We start from the raw sequence: 19,857 nt of genomic DNA, 5'->3' as shown, positions 1-19,857 counted from the left end.
GATAGACATTTCCATTCCAAAAGGGAGGAATAGGAAAGAAAAAGGGGCTAATGGGTTCAAAGTAAGTCCAAAACCAAACAGGGCAAATAACATTAAACCTTGAGGCTCAAAAATAATCCTTTTTGGCTCAGTGTTCTGCCCTCTCGTCCCACTGGGATAGCAACATCACCCCAAGACTCAGTGGGGCACTGTTAATGCCATGCTCTCTGCAGTGGCCCTGCCCTTGCCGCAGCTCTCCGCTGGGGCCATATCACTGAAGCACTGGGGCCATGTCACTGAAGTACTGGGCATTCTAGCCCAGCTGAACTGGAGAGGCAGCCTCATCCTTTGAAACCATTCTGCTACCTGGGCCCTTTCACTCTGGGACTGTGGTGGAAGTGGCAGGCCTGATCTCTGAATCACTTTGGGAAGACGGGGTATCATTCTTTCCTGTCTTGGAGAATAGTGCCTGGCTTCTGCTGAAATTGCCATTTAGGTGCATGATTCATATCCACATTAATCTCCTTATCAGATTATCTTTTTCCTGTACCCTAATGTTCTCTTTAGAACATGCTTTCTCATTTTTGCATATGGATAGGCTGAGAATTTTCTAGATTTTTAAGCTCTGGTTCTTTTTTGCTTAACAATTCCATTTTCCAAAGACTTCTGTCTTGTCACATCTTACTACAAGCAACCAGAAAGAACCTTCAACATTTTGCTTAGAGATCTCCTCAGCAAAATATCAAATTTCATTGCTCAAAAGTTCTACCTTCTACAAAGCACTATGACATGAATACAAATCAGTCAAGTTCTTTGCCACTTCACAACAAGGATGGCCTTTTCTCCAGTTTCCAATAACATGTTCCTCATTTCCATGTGAGATCTCATCAGAATGGCCTTTACCCGTGTTTCTACCAGTATTCTGTTCAGGATTACTTAGGTATTCTCTAAGATGACTGAAGCTTTCTCTACAGCTTTATTCTTTTCTTTTGAGCTCTCACCAGAATCGCCTTTAATGATCCATTCAAAATGTAATCTTTAACTAACTTCTACCTAAAATTCTTTCAGCCTCTCCCCATTACCCAGTTCCAAAGCTGCTTCCACATTTTGGGGTATTTGTAACAGCAGCACTCCAACTTCATAGTACCAACTTCTGTATTAGTCAGGGTTCTCCAGAGAAAAAGAACCTATCTATCTATCTATCTATCTAGAGAGATTGATTTATTAAGAGGAATTGGCTCATGTGATTATGGAGGATGAGGAGTCCCACAGTCTGATGCCTGAAAGCTGGAGACCTAAGGTGGAAGTATAATTCAGTCTGAGTCTGAGGGCCTAAGAAGCAGGGGAACCAATGGTATAAATCTCACTCTGAGGGCAGGAGATGAAATGAGATGTACCAGGTGAAATAATGAGGCAGAAAAAAGGAGAAAATTGCTCCTTCTTATACCTTTTATTCTATTCAGGCTCTCATTAGATTGGATGATGCCCACCAACATTGGGGAAGGCAATCTACTTTACTAAGCCCACTGATTCGAATGCTTATCTCATTCAGAAACACCCTCAAAGACACCCAGAAATGATGTTTATCCTTTAGGTACTCTATGGCCAGACAAGCTGACATATAAAATTAACCATGACAATTGGAGAGACAGACGATATGGAGAATCACAACTAACCAGATCAGCAATCCATGAGAGCCCGTGCCAGGGTAGGAAAATCTAAACTGTAATTGATGAATTGTTAGAGGCTTAGTGTGGACAAGTCTGAGAATTAAAAACTCCAGGGAGACCCAGTCATAGAGAGGGCCCACAGTATTGTGAGATTTACCTCCAGGAGCTCTACCAGGTTCTCATAGGGAATGTTAGAGACAAATCCCCTCATACTTCCAGCAGGGGGAGGGGAAAATGAACCATTTTCAAATACACCAGAGCATTCTGTTCTTAACAAACCTTTCCCTCAGGAGAAATTATTTTACCAGAGCCTAAACCTGCTGGGATTTTGTCAGCAATAATCTACCTGGAGAAAGGGAGATAACCAAATCCAGCTGACTTAGCCTTCCATGTAGGGGAAACAGGAACAGATGACTTCACAGGTGAATTCCACCAAACATTTACAGAAGAGTTGATACCTATCCTTCTCAAATATTCTGAAAAATTCGAGGGTAAGGAACACTTCCAAACTCATTCTATGAGGCCAGTATTACCCTGTTACCAAACCCAGACAAAAACTACAAAAAAAAAAATTATAGGTCAACATCTCTGATGAACATAGATGCAAAAATCCTCAAAATATTAGCAAACCAATCAATAGTACATTAAAAGGATCATATGCCATGATCAAGTGGGATATATTCCAGGGATGCAAGGATGTTTCAGTATATACTAATCAATCAACCTGATTCACCACATTAACAAAATGAAGGATAAAAATCACATGTTCATCTCCATAGATGCATAAAAAGCATTTGACAAAATCCAATATCCATTGGTATAGAGGAAACATATCTCAACATAATAAAGGCTGTATACAACAAACCCACAGCTAACATCATACTCAACGATGAAAAGCTGAAAGCTTTTCCTCTAAGATCAGGAATAGGACAAGAATGTCCACTCTCCCTGAGGCAGGAGGAGCAATATTGGAAGTTCTAGCCACAGTAATAGACAAGAAAAAGAAATAAGAGCATCCAGATTGGAAGAGAAGAAATAAAACTGTCACTATTTGTAGATGACATGATATGATATATAGAAAACCATAAAGACTCCACTAAAAAACTGTTAGAACTAATAGATGAATTCAGTAATGTTGCAGGATACAAAATTAATATACAGAAATCTATTGCATTTCTATACACTAGTAAGCTATTGGAAAGATAAATTAAGAAAATAATCCCATTTACAATTTTATTAAAAAGAATAAAATACCTAGGAACAAATTTGACCTAGGAGGTGAAAGACCTGTACCCTGAAAACTGTAAGATATTGATGAAAGAAACTGATGATGGCACAAATAAATGGAAAAATATACCATGCTCATTGACTGGAAGAACTAATAATGTTAAAATGTCCATACTACCAAAAGCAATCTGCAGATTGAATGCAATTATTAAAATACCTGTACCATCTTTCACACAACTGGAACAAATAATTCTAAAATTTGTATGGAACCACAAAAGACCCTGAATAGCCAGAGCATTCTTGAGAAAGAACAAAGCTGGAGGTATCACACTCCCTGATTTCAAACTATACTGCAAAGTTATAGTAAAGCATAATGGTACTGGAACAAAAACAGACACAAAAATCAATGGAACAGAATAGAGAGCCAGAAATAATCCCACGCATATATGATCAATTAATGTATGACAAAGGAGGCAAGAATATACAATAAGGGAAGAAATAGCCTCTTCAATAAATGGTGCTGGGAAAACTACATGCAAAAGAATCAAACCATACTACTTTCTCACACTATATACAAAAATAAACTCAAAATCAATTAAAGATTTAAATCCAAGACCTAAAACCATAAGACTTCTAGAAGAAAACATAAGTAGTATGCTCTTTTACATCAGTCTTAGCAATATTTTTTTAGTGTGCTCTCAAAGGCAAGGGAAACAAAAGCAAACAAACATATGGGACTACCTCAAAATAAAAAGCTTTTGCATAACAAAAGAAACTATCAAGAAAACACGAAGGTAGCCTTCTGAATGGGAGAAGATATTTGCAAACAATATATCTGATAAGGGATTAATATACAAAATATACAAAGAACTCATACAACTCAACATCAAAAACAAAAACAAAAAACCCTGATTAAAAAATGGGCAAAGGATCTGAATAGACATCTTTCCAAAGAAGATACACAGATGGCCAACAGACACATGAAAAAAAGGTCAACGTTACTAACCATCAGGAAAATGCAAATCAAAACTGCAATGAGATATCACCACACCTGTAAGAATGGCTATTATCAAAAAGGTAACAAATAACAAGTGTTGGTGAGGATATAGAGAAAAGGGAACCCTCTTGCATTGTTGATGGGAATGTAAATTGGTATAGCCACTATAGAAAACAGTATGGAGGTTCCTAAAAATATTAAAATTAGAACTAACATAAAATCCAGCAATTCCACTCCTGGGTATTTTTACGAAGGAAAAACCCCACTAATTTGAAAAGATATATGTACACCTATGTTCACTGCAGCATTCTTTACAAAAGTTAAGACATGGAAACAGCCTAAGTATCCATAGATTGATGAATGGATAAAGAAGATATGGTGTATGTACCTACAATGAAATATTACTCAACATAAAAAAGAATGAAATCTTGCCATTTGCAACAACATGGATGGACCTAGAGGGTATTATGCTAAGTGAAATAAGTCACACAGAGAAAGACAAATACTGTATGATTTCCACTTATATATGGAATCTAATAAACAAAACAAATTAGCAAACACAAAAAATAGAAACATAATCATAGATAAAGAGAACAAGCTAGTTGTCAGAGGGGAGGGAGGGGGGATAAATGGCCAAAATAGGTGAAAGGGATTAAGAAGTACAAACTTGTAGTTATAAAATAAGTCATGAGAATGTAATGTACAGCACAGGGAATAGTACTGTAATAACTTTTATGGTGACAGATGGTAACTATACTGATAATGGTGATTACTTCATAATGTATAAAAATATTGAATCACTAGCTGTGCAACTGAAACTAATATTATACCGTAAGTCAACTATACTCCAATAAAAAACTAAAATAGTAAATAGTTGTGAAATTAAAAAAAAAGAAAAAACAGAACTGAATAGCCAAGAACTGTGAGACAACTACAAAAAGTGTAACATATGTGTAATGATAATACTAGAAAGAGTAGAAAACGAGATAGGAACAGAAAAAATATATGAAGCAACTGTGACTGAGAATTTCCCCAAATTAATGTCAGACACCAAGCCACAGATTCAAGAAGCATAGAGAACACCAAGCAGAATAAATATCAAAAATATCTACACTTAGACATATCATATTCAAACTTCAGAAAATGAAAGAACAAGAAAAAATGTTGAGAGAAGCCAGACAAAAAAATACCTTACCTTAAGAGGAGCAAAGAGAAGAATCCCATCCACCTCCTCCTCAGAAATCATGAAAGGAAGAAGAGAATGGAGTGAAATATTTAAATTCTAGAAACAAAAACAAAAACAAAAGAAACAACCTAGAATTCTGTACACTGCAAAACTATGCTTCAAGTGAAGGAGAAATAAAGACTTTCTCATACAAACAGAAGTTGAGGGAATTTGTTACCAGTAGACCTACCTTGCATGAAATATTAAAAGAAGTTCTTTAGAGAGAAGGAAAATGATATAGGTCAGAAACTCAGATCTACATAAAGTAAGACCATTGGAGAATGAATTAGTGAAGGTAAAATAAAAATTTTATTTTTCTTCTTAATTAATCTAATAGCAGTTTGTTTAAAATAATAATAGCAACAACATATTCATTTATAAATTCTTATGTATAAATGAATATAAATTATAGCAATAATATAATAAATGGAAGGAGAAATTAGGAATATTTTGTTATAAGGTCTTGCACTACCTGTTAAGTGCTATAGTGTTATTTGAAAGTGGATTTGGATTAATTGTAAATATATGTTGTAGGATAACAATGAAAAAAAGAAGTACAACTGATATGCTCAAAAAGGAATTATATTAAGTTTTGCAGTAAAACTACAAAAAGCAGAAAGAATGTGGAAGAAAAAAATAGGAACAAAGAACAATGCAGTGAATAGAAAAGAGTAACTAATATGGTAGATATTAATCAAACTATGTCAATGATCAGTTTAGTCATTAATGGCCTACATACACCAATAAAAGACAGAGATTGCTAGAGTACATTTTAGAAAAAGGACCCAACTATACGATATCTACAAGAAACCCACTTTAAATATAAAGACATATATATTCTTCAAAAAACTAAAAATAGAGTTGCCATATGATCCAGCAATCCCACTCCTGGGCATGTATCCAGACAAAACTATAATTCTAAAAGATACATGAACCCCTGTGTTCATAGCAGCACTTATTTACAATAGCCAAGGCATGGAAACAACCTAAATGTCCATCAACAGATGAATGGATAAAGAAGATGTGATATATATATGTGTATATATATATATATACACACACACACAATAGAATATTACTCAGCTATAAAAAAATGAAATAGTGCCATTTGCAGCAACATGGATGGACCTAGTGATTATCATACTAAATGAATTAAGTGAGAAAGAGAAAGACATGTACCATATGATACCACTTATATGTAGAATCTAAAATACGACACAAATGAACTTATCTATGAAACAGAAACAGACTCAGAGACATAGAGAAGAGACTTGTGGTTGCAAAGGGGAAGGAGAGAGGGGTGGAGGAGGGAAGGACTGGGAGTTTGGGATTAGCAGACACAAACTATTATATATAGGATGGATAAACAGCTAGGTCCTATTGTATACCACAGGGAACTAGGTTCAATATCCTGTGATAAACCATAATGGAAAAGAATATGAAAAAGAATATATATGTATAACTGGATCATTTTGCTGCACAGCAGAAATCAACACAACATTGTAAATCAACTATACTTCAAAAAATTTTAAAAAAAAAGACATATATAGATCAAAAGTAAAGGGAGGAGAAAAATACACCATACTAATCAATATACATTAGTATATTGTATAAGCTATATAATACCACATGAGAGTTGCTATATTAATTTCAGATAGAGCAGACCACAGAATAAAGAAAGCTATCAGGGATAAGGAGCGGCATTGTATAAATATAAAATATTTAATAATCCAAGAAGGCATAACAATCATTATTGTGTATGCATCTAACAACAGAGTGTCAAAATGCATGAGGCAAAAACTGATAGAACTGCAAGGAAGAAATAAAAGAATCCAAAGACTTTAATAACCATTTATTCGAAATGTTCAGATCCAGCAGGCAGAAAATCAGTAAGTACATAGTTGAACTCAATAGCACCACCAATCAATTGGATACAATTGACATCAAAATGCTACTGTATCCAACAATGGCAGATTACACATTATTATCAAGCTCACACAGAACATTCACAAAGATCACATTTTGGGCCTTAAAACATACATAACAAAATTAAAAGAATGTAATTTACATAATGTCTACTCTTAGACCACAATGGAATTAAGTGAGATAGGAATCAATAACAAAAAGGTAGCTGGACACCCACCCCCACCCCACCCCAGTACTTGGAAATGACCAAAATACTTATAAATAGCACATAGGCCAAAGAAGTAATCTCAAGAGAAATTTAAAAATATTTTGAACGAAATGAAATGAAAACACAACTTCTTAAAACTTGTGGGATGCAGCAAAAGCAGTGCTTAGAGGGAAATTTACAACATTAATGCATATGCTAGAAAAGAAGTAATATCTAAAATCAATCCTCCAAGCTTTCACTTTAGGAAAGCAGAAAAAAAAAAGATAAAATTAAGCCCAAAAGAAGCAGAAGAAAAGAAATAATAAACGTTAGAGTGGAAATCAATGAAATTGAAAATAAGAAACCAGTAGAGAAAATCAACAAAACCTAAAAGCTAGTTCTTTGAAAAGATTAATAAAATTGATAAGCCCTTAGCCAGGCTAATTAAGGAGGAAAGAGAGAAGACACAAATTATTAACATCAGAAGAGAAAGAGTGAACATGACTACAGATCCCAGGCACATTAAAAGATGATAAATGAATATTGTGAACACTTCTAGGCCCATACATTTGATAACCTGGATGAAATGACTGATTCTTTGAAAGACACAATCTCTGAAAACTAACATAAGAATAAATTGTTAATCTGAATAGGCCTATATCTATTCAATAAATTGAGTCAGTAATTAATAACTTTGAAAAATAGAAAGTATCAAGCTCAGATGTGTTTACTGGTGAATTCTACTAAGGATTTAAGGAAGAAAGTACACCAATTCTTTACAATCTCTTCCAAAAGATAGAAGCAGAGGGAATATTTCCTAACTTATTCCATGAGGCCACCCTTGCCCTAATTCTACAACCAGACAAAGACAGTACAAGAAAAGAAAACTACAGACCAATATCTATCATGAATATACATGAAAAAAATCCTCAACAAAATATTAACAAGTCAAATCCAACAATGTTTAAAAAGAAATGTACACCATGACCAAGTAGGATTTACCTCAGGTATGCAAAGCTGGTTCAACATTTGAAAATCAATGAATGTAATCTATCACATCAACAGGCTAAAGAAGAAAAAATCACACACTCATATCAATAGATGCAGAAAATGCATTTGACAAAATCCAATACATATTCATGATAAAAACTCAGAGCATATGAAGAGTAGAGGGAACTTCCTCACCTTGACAAAGTGTTTCTACTATCTACCTACAGCTAACATTGTACTTAATTGTCAGAAACTTGAAGTGTTCTTGCTAAGACCAATAACAAGTCAAGGAGGTCCTCCTCTCACCATTGCTTTTCAACATTGTACTGGAAGTAATAGCTAAAGTAACAAGGAAAGAAAAGGAAATTAATGGTATGTAAATTGGGAAGGAAGAAATAATACTGTCTTTATTTGCAGATGATATGATTATCTATGTAAGAAAACCAAATGAATCATCAAGTATCTCCTGGAACTGATAAGTAAAATAAAAAGGTTGCAGGATAAAGAGTTAACATATAAAAGTCAGTCAATTTCCTATATACCAGCAATGAACAGGTGGAATTTGAAATAAAAAACATATTACCATTTACAGTAGCACCCCCAAGATTTAATTAAGTATAAATCTAACAAAATATGTACAAGACCTATACAAAGAAAACTACAAAAATCTGAAGAAATATATCAAATAGGTAAATGGAGAAATATTCCAAGTCCATGGAAAGGAAGACTCAATATCGTCAAGATGTTAGTTCTTCCCAACTTGATCTACAGAGAATCTATGCAATCCCAAACAAAAGCTCAGCAAGTTATTTTGTAAATGCCAGCAAATTGATTCTAAAGTTTACATAGAGAGGCAAAAACCCCAGAATGGCCAACTCAGTATTGAAGGACAAGAACAAAATCAGAGGACTGTACTACCCGACTTCAAAACTTATAAAGAAAAAGTAATCAAAACAGTGTGGTATTGGTGAAAGATAGAAAAATCAATAGAACAGAATAGAGAACCCAGAAATAGTCCCCCATACATATAGTCAACTGATCTTTAACAAAGGAGCAAAGGCAATACAATGGAGCAAAGACAGTCTCTTCAACAAATGGCACTAGAAAAAATGGACACCACATGCAAAAACCATGAATCTACACCCAGACCACCCTTCACAAAAATCAATTCAAAATTGATCAGAGACACAAATGTAAATCAAAAAGCTGTAAAACTCATAGGAAATAACCTGGGAAAAAACCTACGTGACTTTGGGTATGGTGATGACTTTTTAGATATAACACCATGGGTACTATCCATGAAAAAAGTAATTGATAATCTGGTCTTCATTAAAATTAAGACTTCTGCCCTGTGAAAGACAATGTCAAGAAATGAGGAGACAAGCCACAGACTGGGAAAAAATATATGCAAAGGACATATCTGATATCTGACTGTTATCCAAAATATACAAAGAACTCTTAAAATTCAACAGTGAAAACACAAACAACCCAATTAAAAATGGGCAGAATATTTGAACAGTCACTTCACCAAAGAAGATATACAGATGACAAATAAGCATATGAAAGTATGTTCTATATGATATGTCATTAGGGAATTGCAAATTAAAACAACAGTGAGATACCACTACACACCTATTATAAAGACCAAAATCTAAAACACGGACAACACCAAATCCTGGTGAGGATGTGGAGCAATAGGAACTCATTCATTGTTGGTGGGAATGCAAAATGGTACAGACACTTTGGAAGACAGTTTGGCAGTTTCTTACAAAACTAAACACGCTCTTGCCATATGATCCAGCAATCATGCTCCTCGGTATTTATTGAAAACTTACATCCACACAAAAACCTGCTTATAGATGTTTAAAACAGCTTTATTCATAATTGCCAAAACTTGCAAGAAACTAGGATATCCTTCAGTAAATGAATGGATGAACTGTGGTACATCCAGACAACACAATATTATTCAGTGCTAAAAAGAAATGAGCTATTAAGCCATAGGAAGACATGGAAGAACCTTAAATGCATATTAGTACATGAAAGAAGGCAAACTGAAAGGCTACATGCTGTATGATTCCAACTATATGACATTCTGAAAAAGGCAAAACTATGGAAACAGTAAAAGATCAGTGATTGCCAGGGATTGGGGGTAGAGGGGAGGAATGCATAGGCAGAGCACAGAGGACTTTTAGGACAGTGTAATGATTCTGTGTGATACTACAATGGTGGATAGATGCGATTATACATTTGTCAAAACCCATAGAATAGACACCACCGCAAGTGAAACTTACGCTACAGGCTTTGAGCGATAATATATGTCAATGTAGGTTCATCATTTGTAAACAATGCACCACTCTAGTAGGGTATGTCGATAATGGGGGTAGTTGTACATGTCTGGGAATAGGACGTATATGAGAACTCTCTGTACTTTCCACTCAGTTTTGCTGTGAGCCTAAAACTGCTCTAAAATATGTTTATTAATTAAGAAATTTAGTTGTACAGAGATTTTATTTTTTTCCTCTATGCCTCCATTTTCCTCATCAGATCCAGTCACTTCCAAAGGTGAGAATAATAGAGAAGGCCTTTTAGTAAAGCTGACTGAAAGAGCTGCTAAAAAGATTTTAACAGTGTAGTGTGATTACCTCGCAAGTACCTCGTAATATAGGATTAGAGTCTCTTCCTATCCCTAGCCCTGTCTAGCCTAGGAAAAATCTAGCACAAGAGGCTAAACCAAAGGTAGAAGAGGATGGACTCTGTGAAAGAAGGTGAAGCCAATATTATATGATCCCATTTGTATGCAATGTCCAGAATAGGCAAATCTATAGAGACAAAAGATAAATTAATGGTTGTCAGGGGCTGGGGGAAAGGTGCCACAGGTAGTGACTGCTAAGGAGTGTGGGTTTTTGGAGGGAGGGATGAATATGCCCTAAAATTGATTTTCTGATGGTTGTACAGCCTGTGAATATACTAAAAACCATAGAAATATATGCTTTGAACTTTATGGTTTGTAAATTATATTTCAATAAAGTTGTTTTTAAAAAAGGAGAGTAAGGCAAACCAAGAGCTAAAATGACCAAGGAGTGGGAAAAAGGAGAAGGACAGGAAAGAGAAAATCAAAAGGGGAGGAGTTTCTTGGCCATCCTCCAATTTTCAACCTCAGAGGAATGACCACATGCGGATGCCTTGATAGTTTAAAAATTAGACTTCAAGTTTTTAAGGAACTACAGAAAATAAGAGTGAAGAAGCCAATTCTGAATCTCAGTCCCTCTGTGAACTCTGTAGGGACTGGAATAATCAACTTGAACCACAGGAAGAGACAATTTTGCACATGCTTCTGGACTCTCTCTGTGTGCCTGTCTATCAGTGCGATTGTTTGGGACCCACCTTCCTTTAAAATAAAGGGAAACTCACGATAGGGAGTTACCTATTTTTGAATCCCTCTTGATGTTTTATATTTTAACATAAGATCAAACATGAACCTCAGAGAACTGTGTACTCAAACTGTACTCTTTGGTCATCAGAAAATTGCTTTTATTTAATTGTGTTTTGTCATTTTGCCATCTGCCTCTTGAAGAATGCATTGAAAAAACAACGCTTGAAACTCAACATCATCTTTATTGTAGAGGTTGTTCTCCAAAACATGTTCACAGACCTGACTACATCAAAAGCACCTGAAGCTCTTATCAAATGCACAGATGCAAAGCTACTGAATCATAACCCTGAGACTGGGGCCAGGGTTATGATTCTAAATGTTAACATATAATTCTGTATGTTAATGAAGGACTCTTCTGTTGCATATCCCAGCTGAAAACCACTATAGTACATCACCTGTTCCTCCTCTATAACACCCCAAAAGTGTTTTTTAGAAAAAACAATTGAGACCCAGAAATAAAGTTATTTAGGCTTGGATGAGATGGCAGGTCTCTTGATTCTTCACTCAGTCCTTTTCTTACCACACCATATCCACATTACTTACTGATTTGCTAATTTTTAGGGGTCAATAAAGGAGAGTCATTGCTTCTCATTCCATGTAGACTATATTCTAAACACTAACCTGAGGGATGCACTCTGGACGACCCAAGACTTTAGAACTAGGAAGACACCACTACCTGGGCTTAGCACATGAAAGGAGCTGGGAGCTGAGGGGCCATTGAATCATCAGGTGTTAAACAGCCCAGAAGTCCACAGGCCTTTGCTTCATTGCCTGCTGGGTTAGTCTGGCCCTCCTCCATGCTATCCCTAAAATTCCAATCTCTCCTCCTTTCAGTGGGAGTACCTCTTAGAAATATGTGGAGTATGATATGAGCATCTTCAAAGAAAAGACAGTTCTTTGGAGAACATTTTATTGATGGGATTTTTCCCCTTTAGAAACATGAAGGTTTGGTCTGAAAAGCCCAGATATTATATGGAATCATTCATATTCTGGGGTTACCAGGGACAAAAGTATGTGCAAAATCACAATACTCAGAAGGGCAATTTATTTATATTATATGACAATTAGCAATATGTAGATGTCCTAAAATTGGTTATAGTTATATATTGCAATAATTTCTAATCTATTACTCATGAAATGACAATGACAAATTACAAAATATAGCAACAAACATGATTCCTCTTGAGTCAGTCTGCTCTCATTCTGGCTCACTTGTTCTTTTTTTCATCAAGAATGAAATATTTCATCAAGAATGAAATATTGATAATGCACATTGTGATATTCTATAACTTCTTATTTGGGTATATTTCCAGAATTTGATGTCTCTGAAAGCAAAAGCACTTAAGATCTATAAATGTTAATATTAAAGTATTGTATAAGTCAGCTCAGGCCACCATAACAAATACCATAGACTGGGTGGCTTAAACAACAGAAATTAATTCTTCACAGTTCTGGAGGTTGGGAAGTCCAAGAACAAGGTTCAGGTAAATTCAGTTCCTGGTGAGGACTCTCTTCCTGGATTTCAGACAGCTGCCTTCTAACTGTGTCCTCACATGGTAGAAAGAGAGATGAAGGATCTCTTTCTCTTCCTCTCCTTATAGGGCTACCAATCCTATTGGATCAGGGCCTCACCCTTACAACCTCATTTAACCTTAGTTACTTCCTAAAATCCCTATCTCCAAATACAGTCACACTGAGGACTGGGATTCAATTTTATGAATTTTGTGGGGGCACAGTTCAGTCCATAGCAGGTATGTTTTTTTTTTTTTCTTTTTGCGATACACGGGCCTCTCACTGTTGTGGCCTCTCCCGTTGCAGAGCACAGGCTCCGGACGCGCAGGCTTAGCGGCCACGGCTCACGGGCCCAGCCGCTCCGCAGCATGTGGGATCTTCCCGGACCGGGGCACGAACCCGTGTCCCCTGGATCAGCAGGAGGGCTCTCAACCACTGCACCACCAAGGAAGCCCCGCAGGTATGTTTTTAATATCAAGAATAATTAGACTAGGAAGGGAGGACAAACAAAGACGGGAGAGAAATTTTTCAGGGTGTGAAGATATAAACATTGGTGTCTTGGTTTTTCGGTTCCTGAATGGGATGCCCTTAAGTTTATGGCCTCCAGTTCTACTGCTACAAACAACCATTAACTAAGAAACATTTCCGCACAGGCAGGCTGTCCCACACAAAGGTGTAAGCTAGCATCCTTCTCACAAGTTTCCACAGAATTCTCGGCTAACTGGCATTGTTATAGCAACCAGAGTGCCAATGGAAGCAGTCATGGTCTTCATCATCAAGTATCACTATGGCAACAGGAGCCTCTGGAAAGTAAAAGAAAAAAACCCTTAAACTGTCAACTGGAATAAAAGAGGTTTGTGAAGGAAAAAATGTGGAGGCTGAAATGAACATGAGGCTGAAGGAAGGGGCAGAGCAAAGAGAAATGATTGTACAGATGCTGAGCAAGCAAGAGAGAAAGGAAACGATACGCAAAACAGAGGGCGGAGGGGCTTCCCTGGTGGCACAGGGGTTGAGAAACCACTTGCCAATGCAGGGGACACGGGTTCGATCCCTGGTCGGGGAAGATCCCACATGCCGCGGAGCAACGAAGCCCGTGGGCCACAACTACTGAGCCTGTGCTCTAGAGCTCGCGAGCCATAACTACTGAGCCTGCATGCCGCAACTACTGCAGCCCGCGCACCTAGAGCCCGTGCTCCACAACAAGAGAAGCCACCGCAACGAGAAGCCTGTGCACCGCAACAGAGTAGCCCCCGCTCACCGCAACTAGAGAAAGCCCGTGCACAGCAACCAAGACCCAACTCAGCCAAAAGTAAATAAATAAAATAAATAAATTAAAAAAAAAAAAACAGAGGTCAGAGACATGACTCACATAAGAAATAGGAAGGCAGGAAGAAACATAAAATGGTAAAGATAAAATGGTGAAAAAGTGTTTCTAATGAAGGATTTGTAATATTTATTGATTTGAATAGCCCAGAGATAAACATAGGATATTAAGGTCTATATTGTTGGAACTATCCAACACACTACCATTACTAATAAAGAAATATTTAGAATGAGGCCACAAGACAGTAAGAAAGGGTAAACCAATTTATGGAGTGCTTTTGGCATAGCATCCTTCTGACTAGGAATTCTTGTAATACTTGGTGTTCTGAGGCACCACAATTAAATGTGGATCTTCCTTTATTGAACAGTATGATTGCTTCAGACAAGGGCATGTTGCCATTTGGTCCATTACAAATATATATTTCCTTCATTAAAGTACCTTAATGGATGTTTTCTTCCAAGAGAGAATTAAGGTAATTACTCTAATACTATTAAAAAGTAAGTGGCAATGCCATTTGGAATTAAACATTTTCACTTAATGTTTTCTGTTTTATTAGTGCTCAGACAGATTGAAGTTTCTCATGGACCAATATTAATTTTTGTAAATGGAAAATATCTACTTTATGAAAAGATGCCACTAAAATGTTGTTACATTTTTTTAGAATTAAGAGAAGATTTTGAGAAATGAGAGATTAAAGAAGGAATGAAAATAGAGACAGGGAAAGATGTGATAGGTGCAGTCATAAAGAAATAAAGCAAAAGAAAAATAGCAAAAGCTTGAGATTAAAACATAGAAATAAAACCAGCAGTCTGGGTGCTTTGCATAAATCTGTACTTAAGAATTTAAATAGGACTTTAATTTTTGCTGTTTTCTGTTTTAATGACAAGTATTTCTCTCAAGCACTGTATTTCAGGTGTCATTTGCTAACTTGGCAAGGGGTGGTTTCTGGCCATTTCTCTTCTGCTCAGAAAAAGTCAAGTGGTTGACACCAGAGATGAACAAAACTCTTCACGAAGGTCCACGTTTTCAGTAGCCATTGACCCCTTCTGACCTGTTCCCACCAGAAGTACAGACCAAGCCCCAGAGCATATCACAGGACAAATATCCATCTGGTGTTTGGGATCCTTCCCAAAAGCTTGGATGCCAATAGTGATTATGCCTCTTTGTCAAAGTCTGTGATTCAGAAACCAATGCAAAGCTTTTTCCTGGATAATACTCTCAAACAAGTTGCATTTTTCTTTTTAGTATTACAGCTATGTTTTAATTTTTCCATATTTTTCTACCAACACATACACCAAGCATCATAATTTATAAAATGTGTATAAAATTCAATTAAATGAATAAATAAAATAGCCAATTTCTAATATTCTAGATACTTAAGAAATGAAACAAAAAAGTGAGAGAACATGCAAATAGAAGTCAAATTATGGATTATATCTTTAAAAAATAAAACTTTTTGTGAAGTATAATATATAAACAGAAAACGACCTAAAAATCATATTGTAAATGCATTGCTTGATGAATTATCATGTAGTGAACATACCTGTTTAATCATCCAAATCACGATATGGAACACTATATTATATATTATAATACACTGTATTATAATATAGTGGAATAAATTCTACTATATTATTTTCAATGGTTTTCTAATAATGTAAGAAAAGAGTTTTGATATATTTTGCAACCACAGCCATTTACATTGTAAGATTGGTAAGCAAAATGAAAATACTCCATTCCAACATCTAAGAATTTTTTGTACCATGTGTGGAGAGAGACCCCTGCTGGAACAATTTTTTTTTTTAAAGAGAATGTCTAAACCAACCCAAAGAAATTGTATGGGGAAAAAGAAGAGCTGCCACTAGCTCTTACGGCACTCTTGTAAAAATTAGAAGAAGGTGCCCATTTTTCAGTACCCCTTACTTATCTTTGCCAGGAAATTGTTCTAATATACTTACGTAAACAAATGAACATTTGTTAAGTGTAGTCTGGGGTTCTGGATGATGAGCCGCAGTTCAACAACAGACCCAAGAGAAACTGAAATAGAGAAGTTATTACTCATAGGTCCTGGAGGAAGTGACCAGGACATCTCAAGGGGCCACATGGGGAGGTCAAGCCAGAGAGAAAGAGACAGGACCTTGGGCACATGCTTTTATTAAGCACTGGTGGAGTGCTTTGGGGTTCCCAAGTAAGGGACAGATTGACCAATTCAAACCAAAAGAGCTGTGTTTTTGTGAGCCCATGAGGGTCTTATGTAAGGGGTGCACAAGGCAAGCAGGCACTGGGAGACAGGGGGCTTGATCACGTGGGCTGTTGAGGAAGTCTTATCGGGAACTGACTTTTGCTTCTGATTCTACTGGCTGCTACCTGGGGCATGTGCTTGTATGACAGGGCTAGTGTCCTTTTAAGGTTACTGCAGGCTGCTTGGCTGAACCAAATGGATGCTGAGGCAGCAGTACTATGGAGTAACTTAGCTAAACTCTTGGTACCTTAGTTTGTTAAAACAAAACACTTTACGTCTATCTGCCAGAAAAAGTGTTGTAATAACTCTATGATGTCCGCAGTGGGAATGACTCCCCTTTATGTGTGGTTCCCCTATACATTACAGACCTGCATAACCGTACACAGCATCTGTGGTCATGAGAGAAAGATGCAGTACATTAGCATACCTTGGAAATCTCCAGAAGTATTTGAAAGTGAGAACCTGCTAATCAGAGCAGGTTAGGACTGGCTAAAGAGAACATTACCACTTCTGTTTGCATGCATGAATGATGTTTTTAAACAATCACACACGGCGTATATTTTCACCAAACTGGGCAGCAATATAGATGACTACATAGACACTATAGTCTAGTCCATCTACAGTTATCAGAAAGTCCCCTTTGAAAGCAGTCCAAGACTTTCCCCAGACACTTCTTTTAAAAAAAAGGATGAGGGCTCCCCTGGTGGCACAGTGGTTGAGAGTCCGCCTGCCGATGCAGGGGACATGGGTTCGTGCCCCGGTCCGGGAAGATCCCACATGGCGCGGAGTGGCTAGGCCCGTGAGCCATGGCCGCTGAGCCTGCGCGTCCAGAGCCTGTGCTCCGCAACGGGAGAGGCCACAACAGTGAGAGGCCCGCGTACCACACACAAAAATAAATAAATAAATAAATAAATAATAAATTTAAAAAAAGGATGAGGGCTTTCCTGGTGACACAATGATTGGGAATCTGCCTGCCAATGCAGGGGACGCGGGTTCGTGCCCTGGTCCAGGAAGATACCACATGCTGCGGAGCGGCTGGGCCCATGAGCCATGGCCACCGAGCCTGCGCGTCCGGAGCCTGTGCTCCGCAATGGGAGAGGCCACAACAGTGAGAGTCCTGCGTACCACAAAAAAAAAAAAAAAAAAAGGATGAGATGTCTGGTCACCTTGTTCAAATCCAAAGAATTGGATCCTTGCTGAATCTGGCTTAATCTTCCTCTGTCCTGAAAGATGTAAGATGTCCAGCATTTTCTATTTATACCTGAAACCATCTACTCCTACTTTTCAGGCAGCAAAGAACTGGAATGCTAACCAAGACAAGGGACCAATGCCAGGGCTAGGTGTGAGAGCTGGCTGGTTGGCCTGTGGACTATGAAATGCAAAGGAGAAATGAATTCTGAATCTGGGAATGAGGGAAGCTAGTAAGAATGGGTCAATCTGGAATATTTGGTCTAATGGGGAAAATGGGAACAACAAGCGTATCAGAAGCAGAGAGTCTAGAACAGGTGAAAACTGATTTGGCAGGGTCAGGAGGTGAAAGTGGAGGAGATACCTTGGGGTGATGCTGCATAGAGGGAAGACACCCCACATGGGGAAACCCAGGGGAGGGGAGGGAGCTACAAAGGCCAAGCTGGTTCAGAGGGGAAATGTGTCACCTCTGTGACTGTTCAGAATCCAAACACTTTTCCTGTTTGGGGTTAATTCCAAATAGATGAGAAGCAGGACCCCACCTCTCACCATAGCATCATAGGTGAGGCAGAAGTGCCTTTTCCCAGGCACTTTTACTGGCAGGGGACATGAGCATTGTAGCCCAATATCAACCAACTGACTACTCCAGCCTGGAAATTTGAAAGTTAAGGTTGTGACACTGACATAACACTTGTTCCCTCAATAAAAGGGCCTGGAAGAAAACCCTAGATGCCAAGTTTTTTTGTTTGCCAGGGAAACAAGAGTGAGAAGGAAAAGGGAAGTGAAGCAGAGGAGGGAAAGAAAATACAAAGTGATGCATTACAGATCTGGTCACAGCTTTTCAAGAAGACACCATTGGTAGCTCAGTTATGTGAGACATGACCACAGTATGTGCACGGAGGTCTGTCTCAGAACAGCCCTGCAGCGGCAGAGAAGAGGAAGAATTTCCTGTCAGCTTCTTCCTATCTTCCATCTCCTGTAGATCAAAGTCCTCCTCATTTGGGTGTTAAATCTCCTGCACTTTTCGGTTGTGATAACCTGCCTCCATGGGCAGCTCTGGGGAAGGCTCAGTATGTGTGGACAGATTGGACTGGCCCTGGAGCTGCTTTGGACATACAACACCTAATCCCATCTCAGAGGAGACTGATAAGGTAGATGGTAATAGGAGATGTGATGATGTTTGCAGCAAAGGTTTAGCACCATAGAAACAGCATGCTCCATCTCTGGAGCTATGTGTTTAGGAAGCCAGGCAAGTGGCTCAGGCCTGAGAGCATGAGGGCCCAGCAGCTCTGGTGTGGTACAGAAAGTGGCTCTGGAACTAGGAAGTAGTCAAGGAAACCACTGAAGATTATTTAAGGACATATCTCGTGTCCCAAGTTGGCCATGCCAACAGTGACATTATAACAACTGTCCCCATGATTAGGCAAAAATGTAAATGAGCAATCATTTTTTAGCTTTCTGTGGATCCTTAAGTTACTAGATTTCCTTCCAGTAAATCAGCTGTCAGCATAAATAACCAGAGTGGAGTTTTCTGGCTTACATCAGAAAACCCTGATATCCATCATAGCCAATTATCCTTTGGTTTGCAAAATGCATTACTCTTTACTTGCTCTGGATGGAGCGTATGTGTTAACATAAGCATATATGTTGGGCTTGAGATAGGTAAAACTATTTTTATGGCTCTAGAACAAATCACCAATGAAACATTTTGAAAATTATTTCAAGTTTTTAAGATACTATATTATAGGGTATGGGACTTCTCTGGTGGCGCAGTGGTTAAGAATCCACCTGCCAATGCAGGGGACATGGGTTCCAGCCCTGGTCCAGGAAGATCCCACATGCCGTGGAGCAACTAAGCCCGTGCACCACAGCTACTGAGCCTGTGTTCTAGACCCTGCGAGCCACAACAACTGAGCCCGTGTGCCACAACTACTGAAGCCCACATGCCTAGAGCCCG

At 37.9% G+C, this 19,857-nt stretch overlaps 1 protein-coding gene across 6 annotated transcripts in view; it reads left to right on the top strand.

Annotated features, from left to right (window-relative positions):
• SLC9A9 (solute carrier family 9 member A9) overlaps positions 1 to 19,857 on the top strand; it is a 685,122-nt gene that overhangs the window by 69,842 nt on the left and 595,423 nt on the right. For 3 of the 6 annotated variants that reach the window (XM_082624517.1, XM_082624518.1, XM_082624527.1), the window contains exon 1: positions 13,109 to 13,606. The exons of the other annotated variants lie outside the window; for them this stretch is intronic. The gene's annotated coding sequence lies outside the window, so the exon portion shown is untranslated. Of the gene's footprint in view, positions 1 to 13,108; positions 13,607 to 19,857 lie in introns of those variants that run through there. 6 annotated transcript variants of the gene reach the window in all.

This window comes from Mesoplodon mirus, assembly GCF_964341445.2.
Source record: "Mesoplodon mirus genome assembly, chromosome: 6".
In the NCBI taxonomy this organism is placed as follows: Eukaryota; Metazoa; Chordata; class Mammalia; order Artiodactyla; family Ziphiidae; genus Mesoplodon; species Mesoplodon mirus.
Note: the sequence above shows the minus strand (reverse complement) of the source record. Positions and strands in the feature narration are given on the sequence as shown.